Raw genomic sequence first — 21,635 nt, forward strand, 5'->3', positions numbered from 1 at the left:
TGGTGGTGGGGGGTTGGGTGGGTGGGGTGGGTGGTTGGGTGGGTGTGTGGTGGGTTGTGGGTTGGTGGTGTGGTTGGTTGTTTTTTGTTGTTGTTTGTGTCCCTCACTCCCCTTCCCTCACTCCCTTCCCTCCATCACTCCCCTTCCCTCACTCCCCTCACTCCCTTCCCTCACTCCCTTCCCTCACTCCCTTCCCTCACTCCCCTCTCTCCCCTCACTCCCTTCCCTCACTCCCTTCCCTCACTCCCTTCCCTAACTCCCCTTCCCTCACTCCCTCCCCTCACTCCCTTCCCTCACCCATTTCCCTCACTCCCCTTCCTCACTCCCTCCCCTCACTCCCCTTCCCTCACTCCCTTCCCTCACTCCCCTTCCCTCACTCCCCTCACTCCCCTCCCCTCACTCCCCTTCCCTCACTCCCCTCACTCCCCTTCCCTCACTCCCTTCCCTCACTCCCCTCACTCCCCTTCCCTCACTCCCTTCCCTCACTCCCCTCACTCCCTTCCCACACTCCCCTCACTCCCCTTCCCTCACTCCATCCCCTCCCTCCCACACTCCCCTTCCCTCATTCCCCTTCCCTCACTCCCTCACTCCCCTTCCCTTCCCTCCATCACTCCCCTTCCCTCACTCCCCTCACTCCCTTCTCCTCACTCCCTTCCCTCACTCCCCTCACTCCCTTCCCTCACTCCCCTCACTCCCTTCCCTCACTCCCCTCACTCCTTCCCTCACTCCCTTCGCTCACTCCCTCCCCTTCCCTCACTCCCTCCCCTTCCCTCACTCCCTCCCCTTCCCTCACTCCCTCCCTTCCTCACTCCCTTCCTCCCTTCCCTCACTCCCCTCACTCCCTTCCCTCACTCCCCTTCCCTCACTGCCTTCCCTCACTCCCCTCACTCCCTTCCCTCAATCCCCTCTCTCCCTTCCCTCACTCCCTTCACTCACTCCCTCCCCTTTCCTCGCTCCCTTCCCTCACTCCCTTCCCTCACTCCTTCCCTCACTCCCTTCCCTCCCTCACTTCCCTCCCTCACTCCTCCCCCACTTCCCTCCCTCCCTCCCCTTCCCTCACTCCTTCCCTCATTCCCTCCCCTTCCCTCACTCCTTCCCTCACTCCCTTCCCTCACTCTCTCCCCTCACTCCCTTCCCTCACTCCCCTCACTCCCTTCCCTCACTCCCTTCCCTCACTCCCCTCTCCCTTCCCTCACTCCCTTCGCTCACTCCCTCCCTCCCCTCACTCCCTCCCCTTCCCTCACTCCCTCCCCTTCCCTCACTCCCTCCCTTACTCCCTTCAATCCCTTCCCTCACACCCTTCCCTCAATCCCCTCTCTCCCTTCCCTCACTCCCTTCCCTCACTCCCTTCCCTCACTCCCTTCCCTCACTCCCTTCCCTCCCTCACTTCCCTCCCTCACTTCCCTCCCCCACTTCCCAACCCCACTTCCCTCCCTCCCTCCCCCTCACTCCTTCCCTCATTCCCTCCCCTTCCCTCACTCCCTCCCCTTCCCTCATTCCTTCCCTCACTCCCTTCCCTCACTCTCTCCCCTCACTCCCTTCCCTCACTCCCCTCACTCCCTTCCCTCACTCCCTTCCCTCACTCCCCTCTCCCTTCCCTCACTCCCTTCGCTCACTCCCTCCCCTTCCCTCACTCCCTCCCCTTCCCTCACTCCCTCCCTTCCCTCACTCCCTTCCCTCCCTTCACTCACTCCCTTCCCTCACTCCCCTCACTCCCTTCCCTCAATCCCCTCTCTCCCTTCCCTCACTCCCTTTGCTCACTCCCTCCCCTTCCCTCACTCCCTTCCCTCACTCCCTTCCCTCACTCCCTTCCCTCACTCCCTTCCCTCCCTCACTTCCCTCCCTCACTTACCTCCCCCACTTCCCTCCCCCACTTCCCTCCCCCACTTCCCTCCCCTTCCCTCACTCCTTCCCTCATTCCCTCCCCTTCCCTCACTCCTTCCCTCACTCCCTTCCCTCACTCTCTCCCCTCCCTCACTTCCCTCCCTCCCTCCCTCCCCTTCCGTCACTCCTTCCCTCACTCCCTCCCCTTATTCCCTTCCCTCCCTCCCTCCCCTTCCCTCACTCCTTCCCTCACTCCCTCCCCTTCCCTCACACCCTCTACTTCCCTCACTCCCTCCCCTTCCCTCACACCCTCTCCTTCCCTCACACCCTCCCCTTCCCTCACACCCTCCCCTTCCCTCACTCCCTTCCCTCACTCCCTTCCCTCACTCCCCTCACTCCCTTCCCTCACTCCCTTCCCTCACTCCCTTCCCTCACTCCCTTCCCTCACTCCCTTCGCTCACTCCCTCCCCTTCCCTCACTCCCTTCCCTCTCTCCCTTCCCTCCCTCAGTCCCTTCCCTCACTCCCTTCCCTCCCTCAGTCCCTTCCCTCCCTCACTTCCCTCCCTCCCTCCCCTTCCCTCCCTCCCCTTCCCTCACTCCCTCCCCTCCCCTTCCTCCCCTTCCCTCACTCCCCTTCCTCACATGTTTTGAGATCTACTACTTATATGTAATTGGAAGCGGGTACAAAATCGCCTCTGTACATTTGAGCTATAGTTCCCAGTGGCTGCTGGCATCTACCGGGCAGGGGAGGTGGGGAAATAAAATAATTTATGCATGCAGCATGTTAGCAGCGCCCTGATTGGAGGGAGTGACTCACTCGGCGCTCCACAGCTGCCTAGAGGCGTGTACTTACTCTCAGCCCAGCTACCTTAATGCAGCTGGGTTGAGAGGTTTAAAGTGCGCATGTCTGGCTGGCTGTAGCATGATGGCCAGTCTAAAAGACATGTGCACTTTGAACAGTGCATAGGCAGCGTTCTGCCCACCACTCCTCCCTGCTGTCACTCAGCAGGTCCTGTGCTGTCCTAACGCTTTGTTCAGCACGGGACAATGAAAAATAAAATGGTAATGAATTTCCATTTTATTTTTTATCAGGGGGATCTTGGCGGGCATTTAAGTGGGGTGACGCTCCTACACTCCAATGGAGGAGCACCCCCTGAAAGTTCCCCGTTCTGAAAATCCAATACTATACCATCAGCTACTCACCGGTCATAAATGATGTCTTTAGTGGTTCAGAGCTAGAGCAGAATGAAGAACCAGCAATAAGGGACATATTTTCCAATCTTTATGAACCTCTCTCTGGTGTTACCAGGAGATGCGGTGGGAACACCTGAAGCCATCGTGGTATCATGGCACGCTGCCCAGTACTTTTGGGAGATATCGTGCAGCATTTTGCGGTCAGGATGCGCCTCTCGAGGAGAGTGCCCTGATTGTTTTTCTCGGCTCCAAAACTCATCTGCCGAGTGGACAAGATTACCTGTGAAATCATGCCTCAAACATTTGTATTTTCTCATATTCAGCAAGAAATCTGTGTGCTTGGACTCTTAATGATCAAGTGAATAGATAGGCTCTTTAAATCCCCTTCCAGGCCTGGAGCTGGTGGCAGGCAGCGCTGCAGCTATTCACTGAAAGCGCTATTCTGAACTGAGCTCTGCGATAAATATTTGGAATTGGGTTGGAATGTAATGGGCTGCCACTCCTGCGCCACTCACCCTGCCTGTGTGCCCTCCCACCCCTCCCCCCCCCTCCCCCTCCCAGGCTGTGACAGCTTCCAGGCGCGCGCAAACTGCCGCACACAAGCATTTCACAGGTCTTTAAAAGACCATTAGCATGTTAATGAGGCTATTTTCACCTCTCAGCGCCCCTGCAGCCCCACTCTGACTACGGCGGAAATCGCCCGGCCCCCACAGGCAGCAGAGTCTCGGAGTCGAGCTCTGGTTGCAGGCAGCCTTTAAAAATAAAAATAAAACTCGGGTACGATGTCTGAAAGGTCCGCGGGCCGCCAGGGAAGGCGTGCCGGGCCGCCACTGGCCCGCGGGCTGTACTATGAGTACCCCTGCTCTAATACATCAGGGCTCACTGTTATTGCCTCTGAAAATTACAACAATAGTAGATGGCTCCTGACCAGATTAAATAATGGAGAAAAGGATCTTTACATTATGAATATATATACACTCCGAATGTTGATGATCCAACATTCTGGTGCACCCTCAATAAATTGTTAGCGGACATTAGACTGGAAACCGATTTAGGAGACCAACCTATGGATCCCATTCTCGATCACCCTTCAACCTTCAAATTTACAACTCGCAGGGTGCACAAGCAAATACTGAATCTTTGCTCGACTCACCACCAGTCAGATGTATGGAGGTTACATAACCCTAAGTGCAAAGATTTAACTTTCTATTCACCTCTCCATTCGAGTTTCTCTCGTATTGATTATCTTCTTGTAGAAACCTCACTCAGAGTTGCCTCTGACCCAAAGATTCACCACTCTTTGCTGTCAGTCCATGTTGCCATTTCCATATCTATACGCAATGGGACAGTTAAAGGTGAAGACTGATTTTGGCAGGTAAATTCTGACATTTGAGAAAATGAAACTGAGGTTGGATTAAAAAATGAAATAGAGCTATTTTCAGTGAGAATGAACATTCAGTCTCCTCTCCTATGTCACTATGGGACTCTTTTAAATGTGTAATCAGGGGCCAAATCATTAAACAAATGTCTAAAAAGAACAGAGCAATCAAACAATCCTTGTTATCCCTAGAAGTTGAAATTAAGAGCAAATAGGAAAGTTCAAACATTATAACAAAAACACCTACTACAGGAAATCAAACAGCTCAAGTACACATATGATACCATCATTGGTAAATTAGCATATTTATTTGTTCAGGCCCAAAAATAAAAAAATTAACTTTTTCGCAATGCAGCAGGCAAAGATCTTGCAAACACACTCAAGCATTTTAATATCCATATTACACACATTAAGGTGCATGATGGATCTCAAAAGATACCAAAGAGATTATTGAATTGTTTAGTGAATTGTATTTTATTTTTTTACATACATTAAAGACAAAATGTTCAGAGCTTCTAAATTACCTCCCTATGGACCCAGTCACAGATTCCAAAAGAGCGCTTTTAAATGAGCCGTTAACCACAGAAGAAATTATTTAGGCAATAAAATCGATCTGCTCAAGGAAAGCATCTGTCCCAGATGGCTTGCCCGTAATATTTTATAAAGCATTTACTGACCAGATTATCAAGCACCTTTAGAACACTATTGTTTATTTTGCTACTAGTGGTAGGATGTCAGGAACAGCCTTAGATGCCCCAATAGTAGATATCCCCAAAGAGGGTAAAGACCATTCAGACCCAAAACATTTCCGACCCAACTCACTTTTGAATATGGGGGGCAACATTTTTGCTAACATTTTTGCCAATAGGCTAGAACCCTCTGTTCCTAATGTTCTTCACAACCCCCAGTCTGGTATTGTTAAAGGGTGCCTCAACAGAGACAATATCTGTACTTTTTGCAATCTAATTGAAAAAGCTCACCTGTCTTAATCCCCATCTGCCATGATCACCTTAGATGATAAAAAGGCAGGGTTTCCTGGCACTTTTTACAAGTGATATTTTAGACCCATAACCTTGGAAGTACATTAATTCAAATGGTTATGGCCTTGTATGCCAATCCTAGGGCAAGCATTAGAATCAGTGGCTCCATCTCCACCTCTTAGTCTTTACCAAGGGACGAGACAAGAGTGTGCCCTGTCCCTTTGCTCTTTCCCCTCACTATTGACCACTTACTAGGATTGCTCAACTCATTCCTCCATGTTAAGGGTTTTCAGTTTGGCACTAAAGTCCAAAAACCGCTGCATATGCAGACAACATTCTCATCTTCACAGAATACATTGAGAATGCAATCCCACATATCACTAATATAATTCAATAACTATTGCGGTTGACTGGGTATACAATAAAACTGGGCTTTTCCTGCTGAACTCTTACTATTTCTCCTCTCTTTTAGGTGACTCAGGACTTAAGTGGCAACCTCAACATCCTAAACATTTTGGGATTTGGTTCTGTAAAGATTTAACTGTAATGAATCCCAAACAATTACCAAAGTTAAAGATCTGCCTACCTCCTGGTCACCCTAAACATATCATGTGGTGGTGAAGGCTCCAAATCAAAATGATGATTATACCAATTGTAACTTTCATTTCCGCCATGCTCCCGATGAAACTCTCTCCTTACATTGAAATTCTTATTGAGTGAAAAAAGGGTGAGAATGTCCTACAAAGCTCTTTGAAAGAGCTTCCTCTAGGGGTCTGCCATCTCTTAATCAGTAGCTTATGTCAATCTGCTTTTCTGGGGTCACAGGTTGCGCTAAGGCTGTTACCTGATCTCTCGAACACTCCGTGTTGGATTGAAATCGGATGAGACCTCTGCTTTCCTTTCCATTTATCCTACATCATTACCATGCCAAGATTCAAACCTCTATGTTCTCTTTATATATTATCAGACACAGTGGCAACACTCTAGCTTCTGGACAATAATATGCTGCTATCTTTCCAAAATTCTAAGTTAGACTCTCTTTGGCATAACCATAAAACTATGGCAGATGTGGCAGAGTACATCCCTTTCTCTTGGCCCTCCAAAGGCATCAGTCAGATCAAATACCTGTGACACAAGTGTGAGCGAGATGAGTTGAAAGCAGGCTTAGAACGTTGAGTTCTGACTTACACAAAGCAGAATAAAGATGTGTACAACTACTCTCCATGTGTGGCATGGTTGTTGGCGTGTACCTTGTCCGTCAGGCAAGGAGACCTAGTTTAAATCACAGACAGCACAAATTCAGCAGATAAAAGATTTCTGCGGTTTTCTGGTACAAGCAGTGTGAGGTAAATGTCACTGTGACACACCCGCAATGGAAATCACATTCAGCATATAATCAAGAACGGTGATAAAATTATCGCGCTTTAGTGTCAGGAAACTGCTGCTAAAGCGGCGATTATGGGATTGATAATATGCCCTTGTGAATTCCCATAGATGCCCAGGTTACCACCAGAATCTGGGCTGCTATTGGAATTCACCAGGACATATTATCAAGCCCATTATTGCCGCTTTAGCGGCAGTTTCCTGCCGCTAAAGCAGCAACAATTTTATCGCCGTTCTTGACAATATGCTGCATTGTTTTTAACTCCACTTATGTGACGTCACACAGAGGCCACTGATCGATGGATCCTATTTAAACATAAACTAATGTATGCTTTTGTAAAAAAGCAATAAATCCATAACATTGGAGGAACTCAGAGTAGTATTGAGTATTGAATCATGGCTCATCTTCTTTCACAAACAAGTATTTTAAACAGTACGCATATGCTGGTGAAGGAAGCCATTCATATCAAAACTGGCTCAATGTTGTTTGCAGGGTTAACACTCCATCGATTTTCCCCAGCTGAAGTTGCAACACACTCATCAAGGAAAGAGCAAGGGGATGAATTGCTTTAGACAGCCTTAGGACTCGAACAGCATCCTTCGTTTTCAATCAATGTCAAAGCCCTCAAGTGAAAATTCATTCAGAAAACCGTCGGCGGTCCCATGCTCTGCAGAGAACAGCTCGCAGACAAGTCATGGCTCAAGCCGGTGGCTCCTCAGCAAGAGCTCTGGCATTCTGAAGATCGAGTAACTAACTAATAATTAAACACACTTTAAGTGGCATGTGCATGGCTGAGCTGGTGTAACCTTGACGTCTGTCTTCTGCCAAAAGTTCTTAGGCATATGGAGAGGAGGCATTGGTAGCATGTTTAAACATTTATGTACAACTCTGACCCTTACATATCAGGACTAGGCCTAGTTCCTTCATCATTCAGAACATATCAGTATCACAACTTCAAAATTTCAAATGCACTGGGCCTGAAAGCATCTATAACAATTTGATCAAAATTAGCACAAATTCTTCAAAAGCCTTTAATTGCATTAGGATGTATGTGCCTTGTGAACGACAAACAATGGGGTCCAAGTAGAACGAACTCTAACAGAAAGTTTCCCACTGCACCATGGTAAAGTGATGCAAGAAAAGTGATGCAAAGTAGCATATTAGTATATACCGAGGGCCAAATTTATCAACTTGTAATGCAGCGCATGTCCTGCACTACAGAGAAAGGGTAGGAATGTGCCGCATTTATCACAATACAGCACATCCCTGCCTTTTCCCAGCACTGGCACACAAGGTGCTTCCTAGCGCCAATACAGTCACCCTTGCACTATGTGGCAAGGGTGTTTGTGTTGTAAGTAGGATTGTTTTTGTGCAGGACGGGGCATCTTCCTGCATATAAACAATTCCCTGAAGCATGTTCCTCTTCTATGTGTGCTGTGTGAAAGTGGAAAATACAAGGAGAAAGGAGGATATTTCTCTTAAGCCCCCCTTTTCCTCCCCCACCGGGAAAGCCTAACTTTTCGGCTCAATCCCAGGTCTACCAGTAATGGTAAATCTAGGAATGCGTCAAAATCCATGGATGTTGCATGGGACCATCCAAGTAACACCCATGGAACGCCTCCCTTAGGCAGAGTAACACAATGCAATTATTCGATCCGCACTGCTTTACTCTGGATTGATCAAGCCTCTCAGGTCCATGCAAGGCGGCCTTGCAGGGTTTTTATAAATCGCGTTTCAATGGATGTGTCACTTTTGCACAATGCTACATAGATTTGCATCAAGGAGACATACTGTGGCTTTTCTTGGACAGATTGACCCTACACCAATAGGTTTTGATGCAGAGCCTGATCTTCTAAGACAGCCAGACTGACAATGTGTAAAAAACAAATACCTCCTTGAATCAAAACAAGGGGAATTTTTTTTTCTCCACAAAGGAAGAAGCAGTTTATCCTGCCACCAACTAAATAGTTAATAATTTCTGTTATTGACTCACTGCCCCTAGTACTTGTTTTCTGTTTAGCTAGAGACCATCTAAATATATGAAACTTCAGGTTTTGTGATGATGAAGGATACGTACTAGAGATTTCATCAGATTTCATCAGCCTTTAGACACATATTGTGAAGGGAAATTTTATTTAGATGGATATGCACAAAAAAGGGACTCCGGGCAATAGAAAGGTGGTGGCCATCTTATAAAAAGGTGCAGGAAACTGAAGTTTGTGAAGTGTTTGTGAAGTATTTGAAAGTAAGTACATATACAAATGGAAACAATGTATGCACAAAGTAAATGCATGAAATAGACTAATTTGTTTGAAGATAAAAAACTGGATAATAAGTCTGTACTACATACATTGATGGTGATAAAAAAAAGTAAAATAGTAAATGTAGAAATCAAACCTGCTTCAAGATCCATCATGTTATTGCACAGAGATAATCTGGGCTGCAGTCATGGAGCATTTGCTATAATGAGTAAGTTTTAATGCATTTTACATAAACGTTTTCATGAAAATGCACAATACTCATGGTATTCTTATACATTTTTGAGGGATGGACTCATTCTGGCCTTCTTATAGAGGCCTTGTTGTTTTTGCCTTCTTTCTGAGGCAGATTGTGCTTGTGTAGCATTTCAGACCTTTAAAAAGTCCATAATAGCACATAAAACATAAATAGATTAAAATGTCTATGTACACATAAAAAAGAATCATGCTCATTTCTATGGTTATAGAGAATGGAGTGCATGTATGGTGCCTCTGTCAGACATTACCTCTTTGGGGAACCACACATAGGTAATGATCCAATCAGTGATCTGGACCCACAGGGATGGCCGCTTGGGAGTGGGTGGAATGGTTGACCAAGACCAGGACAAACCTGTTGCCTGAGGATTTCTTACGGTCCAATTGTCAAACAATGGTGATGCCTACTATTTCAAAGTGAGAGGCAATAACAGGTAATGTGGCCAGAGGAGCTTTGTGCTTTTCCCCTGACTTTCCACTGGCTCATTCTCCTCAACGTTTAGGTGATCCCCGAAGGTGTCACCTGCTGCCTGGGCTTTGACTGGCCACCTAGAGCCCTCTAAAATTGGGACACTCTTTCTGCATCTTGCAGAACTCCTCCCTGGTGGGTCTACCCTCAAATTGGCAACCAGCAAGCACAGACAGGTCACAGAGGGCAGCAATATCCTCCACAGTTGGCTTGGGGGGGTGCCTCCTCAGGTGCCGCATCTACCCCTGCAATGGTAACGTCAGAGGCTAACTTCCCACACCACCTGCTACTCTTGGCAACTATCTTGGCCATTGCTCCTGGCTCCAGATGCCCTTGACTCCTGTCATAGGTAGCCATGGACTGTGTGGTCATACAGACCCAATCAGACAATCCCAAAATCTCCAAGTGTGGCCTGAGGGCTTCCTCCCTTCAGGTAGTGTGCTCCTGGTAGTTGTCTAACACGCAACCTACAGGTTTGGAAGGGCTCATAGCTACTTTCAGAGAGCCTGAGACCCACCCCCACCCCCACTAAAAGGGGACCAGAGCCTCCGGTAAACAGCTCTCATGATTGTCGATGACTATGACTTGGTGGCATGTGTTAGTAAGGACCTCCTCTGAGGACACAAACTGACTCTGCACAGTAGCCACACTAGCTCCTATGTCTCTCAGAGCCTCCAGCTGTTGCCCATTGATTGTGAACCACTGCCTGTACTTTGAAGTTGTGGCAGGCATATAGGCTTTTGGCACCCTCTCTTTATTCCCCAGGGACAATAGGGTGGTCTCTAGCTGTTTCCGGGCTAACTGGAACTACCTACTCCTAAAGCCCTACACTCGCCAACCCAGGTGTCTGCTCCCTGGTAATGGACTGTGCCTTCTTGGGAGATTTGGAGTTGGCTTTGAAGTGCCCATACTTGGTACAAACCTCCCTGTCAGCTTATCAAAGAACCCCTTCTTCTCCGAGTCAGACTGGGAGTGGTTTTCACTACTTCCTTTAGAATTATTTTGGGGGCCATTAGAGAACTCCTTATTCATAGGTTTTTCTGCCCCTTCCTCCGTCTCATTGGAATTCTGTCCACCTTTGTGGAATTTCCCCTAAATACCTTCTTGGACACTCTGATGCTAGCCCAGAGGTCTGCCTTCTCAGCAAGCTCCCTGGCGGCAGTCAGCTTTCTGTCAACTAGGTGCTAGCACAACTCTGCAAAACAAATACTGAGTATGTGCTCGCTCATAATCAGATTGTACAACCCATAGCAATAATTCATTTTGCTTCTCTGCACCCAGCCATTCAGTGCCTTGCTGGAGTACTCCCATAAAAATTACCTAGGACTAGGTCAGGAGCCTTCTAGACGTCCCTGAACCTATTCCAGTGCTTTTCAGGGGTCAGCCCAAACTTTGCAATAAAAATGGCTTTCATTAAAGTGTATCTGGTTTGGTCCCAAGGTCTAGTATTAGAAGTATGTCCCTTCCCACAGTAGGCATGTGTTTCTAAAGATCATGCCCCCAATGCTCTTCTGCAACCTTGTGGACCCTCATGGCTTACTCGTGGGCAAAGAAACATTTGTCTACTTCATCTCCCACCACTAACTAGGGAACACATCCTTGGGAATGTGAACTTTTTTGTCTCCCTCAGACACTGTGGGTATGCTCCCGCCATCACTGCTGGAATCTGCCTTCCGGGCTTTGATGTGTAGCTTCTTTAGACTCAGTTCATAAGTCAACAAGATTTTTGATTCTGATAGGGCTCTTTCATCCCTTTTCTCCCCTGCCTCCATCTTTAATTTGGCTATTTCCTTCTCCTCCCTGCTTACTGCCAGTTCTGGAGATAACAGGTTAATCAAAAGGGGGAGAGAGAGGTACGTAGTAGACCAAGCCTCCTGTACTCATGCAATCAACCAACGGAAGACCACTAGAAAAAGCACTGAAAATATCCTTCCACACGTGTTGGTGATCCCTAAGGGTTCACTATGGGAGTAGGTCAAGAACAAGATTTGTGGTAAAACCCTTGATTTGAGCCGCAGTAAAGATATGTAGGTAAGATTTAAGTTATATGTCATGTATTGTATACCTGGATGAGTTGTAGTACATGACAGTAAATATAGGGAACACCAATTTAAAAATTCTCAAAATATTACTATTGCTACCTTTCATATGTCTGTTTGATACAAAATACTAATAAAGAATTGCTAATACATAATATAGTATTACTTTTCAATTCCATTTGTCTAGACCACTGATTCTTCATTCTTTGGTCGTCAAACACTTGAGGGTCCATGGCTCCTAATCAGGGGGGTCACAAATGTGAAGAAAAATAAATATTATTACTGTTTTCATAAAGTATATACACATAACAAAGCAAACTGCAAAACTTTAGAACGATTTGAAAATGGAGACAAAAAAATAGGTTGGTGTCTTTAATTTGATTAATTGGAGAAGCACATGTACAGCATTCACTAGTGAGATTGAAAGATGGCCCCACTGAGGCACTAGTATTTTCCGACGAAAAAAGGGGCTGTATTATGGGCATAAAAGAAAAAGTGATGTGTAGCAGCACTTTTTGGAAATCTCTAACCTTACTATTATAATTAAAATTTCGATTTGTGTTCGTACAAGAAAGGTAATACTTCATAAGCTGTGTATTTCATTGAGTATACTTGGTTTTGTAGTTAAGGGTATTTCTTTTTTTCAATTGTTGAAATTATTTTGGTGTGGGTCTGTGGCTTTCAATAGTTATTTATGGGGAGACCACTGAAGTCAAGTGGTAAGTACAACTGGTTAAAACCTATGTTAATATGTTTCCTTTGTCATCATTTTCTCTCATAAATAGGATGATGTATAATATAGCCAATATAAAGATCAACTTGCATTTAAATTTGAATCTGTTTTCTTTATATTCCCATTCAGTTTCATACTTGCAAGCTATATATGTCTATTGTGGTTGCGTTTAGAAAATTATTTAGCACATTAAAAGAAGAATATTCTGAAAAGTGTTGTGTTCTACTGTTGTCTGAGAACTGGTCTTGACATTTCCAAAATTCTTCCCCAAAACTTTAATTTGAATATGCTGCCAGTTAGGCTACTTGAAAAAGATTCATTATAGTATGAACCTTTCTTTTTAAAGGTGTATTTTGTATTTTATTTTTGAATATTGCATGATGTAATAAAGGTAAAGCAACTGTGTACTGGAGGAGCAACTGAGTCAGCTCAGAATGAGATTCACATCAATGCAATTGTTTTATGACTATGGTACTAGGATATGAGAATACTTTCTCGCCCATCACCTTCTTTTTATTTCCATATTTTACTGGGTCACGGCAAGGGTACTTCCGGTTAGATAGCAATATTTTCTGCTGTTGAAGTCTCACTGTTTTACAGCTGCATTAATAAATCTGGTATCAGTGTAGCTCCAGCTATTATGGAATGAGTTACCCCTGCTGTTTTCACATAGGTGATCATGGCCACATCATTTTATAGGATGATGGTGCATGTTAACACATTTGACTACCTATCTTACAATATTATGCTGCATTCTAAGCACAAGCACTGCTTCGAGAATTTTGTCACATAATTTGAGCATTATTCTGAACCTTCCTGATGATATACTTTGTATATTGTATAGACCAAACTACGTGCCAACTAAGCACAACCATCAAGAGGAATGCAACATGTCTTAAAATGCAACTCTACCTCAGTTAAAACTGTGCTAAATGTCAGGCTTATGCACAACCACATGTCTGTTTTAAAATGTTTGGTGCTCATTTTCAGACTCTCACTCATTATACCCAATGTTCACCACATATGCTATATAATATCAACCACTTACAACAAACAGGGGTCCTTTTTAGATAACACCCCAGAAGTGCTGTGGAGCCTTGTTGGGACAATGAAGCATTATAAACATCTTTTAACATAAGACAGAACAATCAATGAGAAGTGCTTCTTCTTTGTGCTGTCAGACGTTTATTGGATTCTGAAGCGTACAATCACGGATTAAACCAATATGGACTGGTCAAGGTTGTCTTGTTGATTACAGGCCGGCGTGCCCTCTCTATCTATTTTCATTGACTTGGTGACCAGTGGCTACATAGGATGTGTGGATGCGCGGTATTGCCAAAAGAAAGGGTAAATCTAACGATGAGAAACGGACTACATTGGCAGCTTTCTGTCCATCCATCATCTACATCTGGTTTCTAGGAAGTGGGTTTAGGAAGCAGTATGTGCAGGCTAGCATGTCCAAATACAGTCTGCTTAAGGAGAGTCCCCAACATGTGCCCCACCATTCATGCTCTATCAATAAGCCACATTTACTGAGCTTTCATACATGACAACAACGAAAACCAATAGGCTCCCCACAGAAGTACAGATTAAAAGACTTGTGCTCATGCACTAATAATCTGCTGCTACAATGACCTGTCAACAAAGATCCTGGTGTGGTGGTGAGCCTCGGCAAGGCCTAACAGTGCAAGGGATTCATCCTTCTCTGCACAGAGTCCTCAGACCAATAGGAAGAAGTTGGCACAGAAACTGGAATAGAAAAGACGGAGTTTATTAAACCTCATGAGGTGGAACTACATTCACACAGCACCCTTCGGTACTGCATGAAGTAGCACACTGAATGGAAGGAGGTTGGTCCTTTTATTTCCACACAGCTGCTCAAATAAAGGCGGTACAAGTACAGTGTGCTGGTTGTAAGTACATATAAGGTCAAACAGAAAGTGTACAAGCAACACATGGGAGGAGCTAACATTTAGCTAATTCTGGTGGACACATCCTGACAGTTACAAGTTGAGGACAGCTGTAAGCTCAACTGAGCATGTGGGAAGCAGAAGAGGCTAAATATATCTCGTCTCTAGGCAAATTTCAAAAGCAGTTAACAGGGAGGTAGGACAGAGCACATGGCGATCACATTGCAAACAAAATGGCTGCCAGAAATACAAAATGGATTTCGCAAAATGGACAAGATAGTCTCTAAATACAAGATGTCTTCTGCTAATGCTTAACCTAATTGCTGCTAAATTACAACACTGGATGATGGGCCAATAGTCAAACTGTCTCAGAATTGGTAAAATTTGGATATAGCCCAATCACCAGAACCCAACCAAACAAAAAAGAAAAAAGATTAAGCACCTCCAGAGGATACAGAGGATATTCCAAGTACAACAGTAGAAGCATAGAGATAGCCAGAATAATTGACATGGTAAAATGGTAAAATATTGTCAAGCCCTGCAGAGGAACTAAATCCTATTAACTTAGTTATAATTGTCTGATCTTGAGAGTGAAATGAAATAATCTGTAGTCACACTCCATTACTTTCTCTAACTCTACTCCTCTGAAAAGAATTTCTGAAACATTTCTAAATATATCTATAACATTCTCCAATACATTCTTTGCTTATGCCATGAATACCACTTCACCAGCGAATAGAAGGCAGGATTGCTTCCTTGTCGGTCTGTAGGACCTAGCAAGTGGCCCGATGAAAGACTGCATGCTTTTTATCTATACGGAGAAAATGTAAAAGGTGTCTAGACTCAAATGCAGCGTACCTACGTGGCTGTAGTTGCTCATTCTGTGGACTGAGTACTGACAGTATGAAATCAGTTCCACACTATTTGTTGTGAAAAAAATATAAACATTTTTTAATAAGAGGATAATCAGTATCCGCAAGTTTAGAACAACAACTGCTTCATCAGGTATATAAAGGTAATGGTAAAGGTAATGGTTAGAGATTGATTTTTAAGAATAACTTATTTGGAAAATATATAATGCAGCATGTATCCTTGATTCGCTATTCATGATGCTTCTTTTGAAAGGTAAACAACTTGAATAAGAATGTCATTACATCCACAGCCGGTTATTCTAGACATTTGCCGAACATTGTTAATAAGGCATGTGACATAAACCTGGCCAAAATTTAGCTAAGTACATACATTCAATTTATTTGAAAGTTATATGGTTTATTCATTTCTATCGTGAGGCTGAAATGAAGCATCTCAACGATTCTGAGTTGGTGACTTGTAGGAAGATCCCTTTGCAGCTGGCTTGATTGTAAAGTTATCACCCAACATCCATGTGGCTAGGGTTCTCAGATCGAACCATGACACTGAGATACAACTTTTTCAGTCTTAGCCTTTGCTTTCACAAATCATTGTGATCAGGTGGATTATTCTGATTTTGTTTGCAGAACTGAACCATTATTACTAATTGCTGATTGCACAGATTTATTACATGAAAACACATCGCAGAAAAGAGGTGTTCTCATAAAATGGCTTTGTGTAGTTTCCACCTTACTGTAGGAGCTGCATATTTGTTACGGCAACATAAGCATTGGGATGGTGCCATAGTGATTCCATGCATTGAGTCAGAATATGTTGTCCTAAAGGCCATCTAGCTCACAGTGCCACTAGATGGCTTTGGCAACCATAGAACATGACAACCCTGCTCTCTCCCAGGAATCGTGGTTATAGATCTAGAACCCCTTAGCTTAGTCAGTTACACTCTCTTTCTCTCGGAGAAATATACAAAGAATATACGGAAGGGCGATTTCAATATTTATTGAACCATCATGATTCTTATATAGAATATATGTGCTTCAATGATCAATAGACAAAAGTAGATAAGAGTAATTAGCAACAGAAGACCAGTGAACAGAATGAAAGTTCCATCCAGTTGCTAAAATATTGTATATATGCAAGCATATAAAATGATTGATTGATATATATATATATATTTTTTTTATACCATTGACGTCTTTAGTGAAGCAGTCCTAAAGGATCTTAAAGAGCTAACAAAGACAAAGCAAAGCTCAAAGAATAACTATAATATCCAGAGAACGCAATGGGAAGCGATTAAGACACTCAAAATGGACTTAACAGTGGAAATTAAGCCCTCAGATAAAAGAGGCAATATTGTTGTTTTCAATAAGAGCATTACTTGAACGAGGCCTTAAGACAGCTTGGAGACATCGTTATGCGGTTATAAACAGAACTGATTATTTAGACTGCATAAACAATTATCACACGTTTTTAACAAGGTGGAGAAATGAAGGGATGTTAAAAGATTAATTCCTTTTTTTATATGGTGAATCACCAGTCCTACCTCCATTCTACCCGCTAACTAAAAGTCATAAGGACCATGTTGGCCCATCGTGGCTTCAATTAATAGTCTCTTGGAAATTAAATCACTATACATAGATTCTTTCCTGAGCGTCTTTGTTTAAAGATCTTGCATCATATGCTAGGGATACCCAGGATTTCTTACGACTAACGGAAGGCATTGTGTGGGAGCCTGATATGCTTTTAATAACGCTAAATATTACCAATCTTTATATCTGCATGCGCCATCAAGATTGCTTGACAGCGTTTAAATGGTTTTTAAAGAAGAGAGCTTCAAAATTCCACATGCACAATGTCATGCTTTTGGAAATTATTAATTTTTGTTCACACAACAATATTTTTTTATTTTCAGGTAAACTGTACCAACAACAACGTGGTATTGCCATGAGCACATGCTTCACCTCCATCTAAGCAAATCTTTTTGTGGGCTGATGGGAGAAGCACGTTGCCTGGGGGGAGGCAAATGAACCTTGGCTAAATAACATCATTTTGTGGGCCAGATATATTGAAGATCTATTTGTCGTTTGGAGGGGAAGCCGCTGCTCGGCTGAGGAGTATATATCCTCTCTAAACGACAATGGATTGAATCTTGTATTCCCAGGCCACATTAGTGGTATATCAGTAAATTATTTAGACCTGGAAGTTTTCATTGAAAACAACAGGCTGCAAACTAGACTCTTTCGAAAGCCAACAGCGGGCAACACTGTATTACATGCAGCTAGCTATTACCCCAGGAGCCTGATTAGGAATATCCCTTTCGGAGAGTTATTGCATATTAAACACAATTGCTCTAACCAAAGGGACTTTGAATCAGCAAAAGACAAAGCAACAGAGAGATTCAAAAGGCGAGTATACAGCAAAGCAATTTTGAAACAGGCAAAAGAAAAAGTGGGGGAATTGGACCGAAGGAATCTATTAGTAGCTAAAAATAAAACATCTTGCTTACAGGAAAATAGTGTAAGAATGATTACAACGTACAACAGCAAATCTAGCGCTGTTGTACACATCTTCCAGAAAAACTGGCACATTTTACAGACGGATAATATCCTAAAGAACCACCTGCCGTCTTGTCCTTTAATTACTTATAAACGTTGCCAGTCCATCAGTGACTACTTAGTGCACAGCCACTTTGATCCTATGATGAAAACAAGAAATAAGATCAATGTCTCAGGATTCTATCCGTGTTTATGGTGCAAAGCCTGTAAAAACAGTAAAAAAATTACCACTTACATGGGGAGGCCAGGGGATCCTAGGCCGACAAGAACAATCAAGAAGTTCCTTAATTGTAACTCAGATTACGTGACATATTGCTTAGAATGTCCATCTTTGAAACATTACATTGGAAGCACTATAAATCCAGCTAAAAAGCGCATCCTCAAGCATATGCGAGCAATAACTAACAAAGATGCGAGCTATCCAGTGGCACGTCATTTCGAAAAGTTTCACCAGAGTATTCGAGATCTAAAGTATTACTGTATTGACCAAGTAGAAAGAGGGGAAGAGGAGGCAATAGGATAAAAAAAACTGTGAGTGCTGGAATCCAGATGTAACATAGATCTTCAGACAAAGGCCCCTATTAGGCTTAATAATGCTGAAGGGCTATGGGTACACCTGGATGAATAGGATATGAAAAGCAAAACCCTAAGAAAAACAATTGAATTCTGAGATGTGGAACTTTTCCCGATAATGATAAATGAGAAGGAATTGTACAGAATGTATACACTTTTATATATTGTTTGCATATTGTCTGATCACTGATTTAAAAAGCTCAATATCACTATTTGGCCAATGGGGCTGAATAAGGGGAAATAAGGGTTAATACGAGCAAAATAGCTATAAATCGCTGCCTGAGAATGGCCATTGAGGGCGCAATTCAAACACAAATGGAATTCCCTGTAAGAGCATTGTATTTTATCAAATTATCATGTGACAGCGTGGTTCCTACCTTGCAGTGGCCTATGAATGTTTATTGAATTTTACAATAGGATATACACTGGAGAACCTTACAGCTGTGTAGGAATACATATATATGTGAAATTTAGTGTGTAATGGTTTTTAATATTTTTATTTCTCACTTGTTTCACTATTTTTGACTTGGCAGTATGACAGGCATATGTAATTAACTACATTATAACATGGCTGCCATTTGTTTAACCACTTGCAGCATAATGTTAGTACATCATCTATGTTACTGAATGCACATGTGACATTCTGTGATTTAAAATACTGCCAATTGAGCACAGGGCAACGGACATCGAAAAAGATGTAAGGCTAACGGCGTCTGTCAGTAAGCGGGGGGTCTGCACGAATAAAGTATCTTATACTTTCAGAATTGCTCCCGGGAGTGCTTTCCGTTTAGTATTGAGAAATTGTCGATACTCTGTTGTAACATATATATATATATATTCACTGAAAAAAACATAGGTTTTAGGGGTGTTATAGTTATCTGGACATTTCACTTGTACAAAACGATTGAAATTCCTTTGTTATAGTTAGTTCTGATGACTATCATTTGCGCGCCCGCAATCCACTGCTGATGATGTCACACATTACATTATTCATGACATGGTCAGTGACATCACAGATGACATCACTGATGACATCACTGACCAGGTCATGAATGATGTATTATGTGACGTCATCAGCAGTTTATTGAGGGAGCGCGAGTTAGCTGAACTAACTATAACAAGGGAATTTCTATGGTTTTGTACGAGTGAAATGTCCAACTAACTCTAACGTCCCTGAAACCTATGATTTTTTCTGTAAATTTCAATGGTTTTTTAAATGCTAATTTCTAACTATACCTACATAGTTAGGACATGTGAAGAAGGAGAGAGAAACTCACAGAAAGAAGCAATATAAATGCAGAAAGATACAACAGAAGTCCAGAAAGGTGAAGAAAAGTGCAGGAAGATGCAACAGATGTGCAGAAAGAAGAAACAGAGGAGCAGACAGTCCTCCTGTGCCCCCAACTTTTTACTGATGGGTACTGGTTTTAACTGACTGAATAACCAAGACCAGAGCCAGTGCTATGCTAAAAGACACTTAGAATACAGTGAAAATACCCACATATACTAGGGAACACTATGCATTGGGATACCCCTGTAATTAGCATGACCTCCTCTGTATATGCCATGAGATAGTGACTGGATGCACTGCAAGAACAGTGCATTGTGAATTTATAAGTGTTTGTGTTTTAGTGGAGTGATTGCATAAGTACACACATGTCACATCAGGCCCACCCCTTCCCTTCACCACTGTGCAAACGCGCCTCCTGGCGGGTACTAATGTTTAAATCACTTTGAGTCTTGAGGGTCCCCGGGGGCCAACTAGCCCACCAGCTACCTCCAGTAAGCCCCAGAGAGCTGTGTTGCAGAGAGGTGTAAAAAGGTGCAAGGCCTCTGAACACCTCTCTGCAACACAGCTTCCTGGCACATACTGGAGTTAGCTGGTGGGCTAGTTTGCCCCCGGGGATCCTCAGGATTGAAAGGGACTTAATCTCCCAATTTACAATGTGCCATGGGGTGAGTTTGTGCACTTGCTATGACTGGTCCCGCCCACTCCCTGCACCACTGTGCAAACGTGCCCCCTGGCGCGTTGTAATTTGGGGGTTAATTCCCCTTGAGTCCTGAGGGTCTCTGAGGGCCCAGTAACCCACCAGGTACCTCCAGTAAGCACCACAGAGCTGTGTTGCTGAGAGGTATGTATGTATGTATGTATTTCACATTTACAGAGCGCACTGTAACCCTACAGCATCCTGGTGCTAAAATGAGTAAAAAGGGGTGTGGCCTCTGAACACCTCTCTCCAATTCTGCTCCCTGGCGCATACTGGAGGTTCCTGGTGGGCTAGTTGGCCCCCAGGAACCCTCAGTATTCAAGGGGAATTAATTCCCCAATATACAACGCACTAGGGGGTGCATTTGCTGAGTGCTTCAGGGAGGGGGCGGGGCCTAGCTGTGATGCCGGCTTTAAAAAAACATTTTAAGAAGGGGGGCTTTGTGGCCCCTCTTTTCTTGCTTTTTTTTGGCCCCCTTTTTTTAATGTAACCAGGAGGGGGGCTGCATGAGCCCCCCTCCCGTGGCCAATCCTGGCCCCAGAGACCCCATCCCCCGAGGCATGGCCACATATATTGTTTTTTAAGAAGGGGGGCTGAGTGGCCCCCCTCCTGATGTCTCTATTGGCCCCAGGGACCCCATCCCCCGGGGCCGGCCTTTATTTATTTTATTTTTTTATTTGGGAGGGGGCTGTGTGCCCCCACTCCCGGGCCACATCTGGCCCTGGGGATCCCTTCTCCCAGGGCCTGGTTATCTATTTAAGAAAGAAATTTGATTATACACAGGGGAGGGGGCCACTCTCCCCGGCCACTTCTGGCCCCAGAGACCCCATCAACTGGGGCCTAGCATCTTCGTTGGGGACCATGGGGGGAGCCTCAATTCCCACACGGTCCAGCCAGTTCCCAGCCTCTTTTGGGAGCCAGCATTGCTTTTCCACAAGGAAAGCTGCTCTCGCTTACAAAATCGAAACCACAGCTTGCTATGACAGGGCGGCAGCCGCTCTGCTCCTGCCCTTTCATAGCAAACAGTAGTGTCCCGGGGTGAGCACCCTGGGACACTGCAGGAGCCGGCCTTGGGAGGTGGCAATCCCCAGGGCCATGAAGGGCTCGAGGAGGGGGGCCGCATGGCCCCCCTCTCACCTAATACAAAGGTGGTGGTTCCTGGGGCTCGGGGTTAGTAACGGACACCCACATTTGCATCTTAGTGCCCCAGGTAGGTGGCGGTCCCCGG

The sequence above is a fragment of the Lissotriton vulgaris genome, chromosome 3_1 (genome assembly GCF_964263255.1).
Source record: "Lissotriton vulgaris chromosome 3_1, aLisVul1.2, whole genome shotgun sequence".
In the NCBI taxonomy this organism is placed as follows: domain Eukaryota; kingdom Metazoa; phylum Chordata; class Amphibia; order Caudata; family Salamandridae; genus Lissotriton; species Lissotriton vulgaris.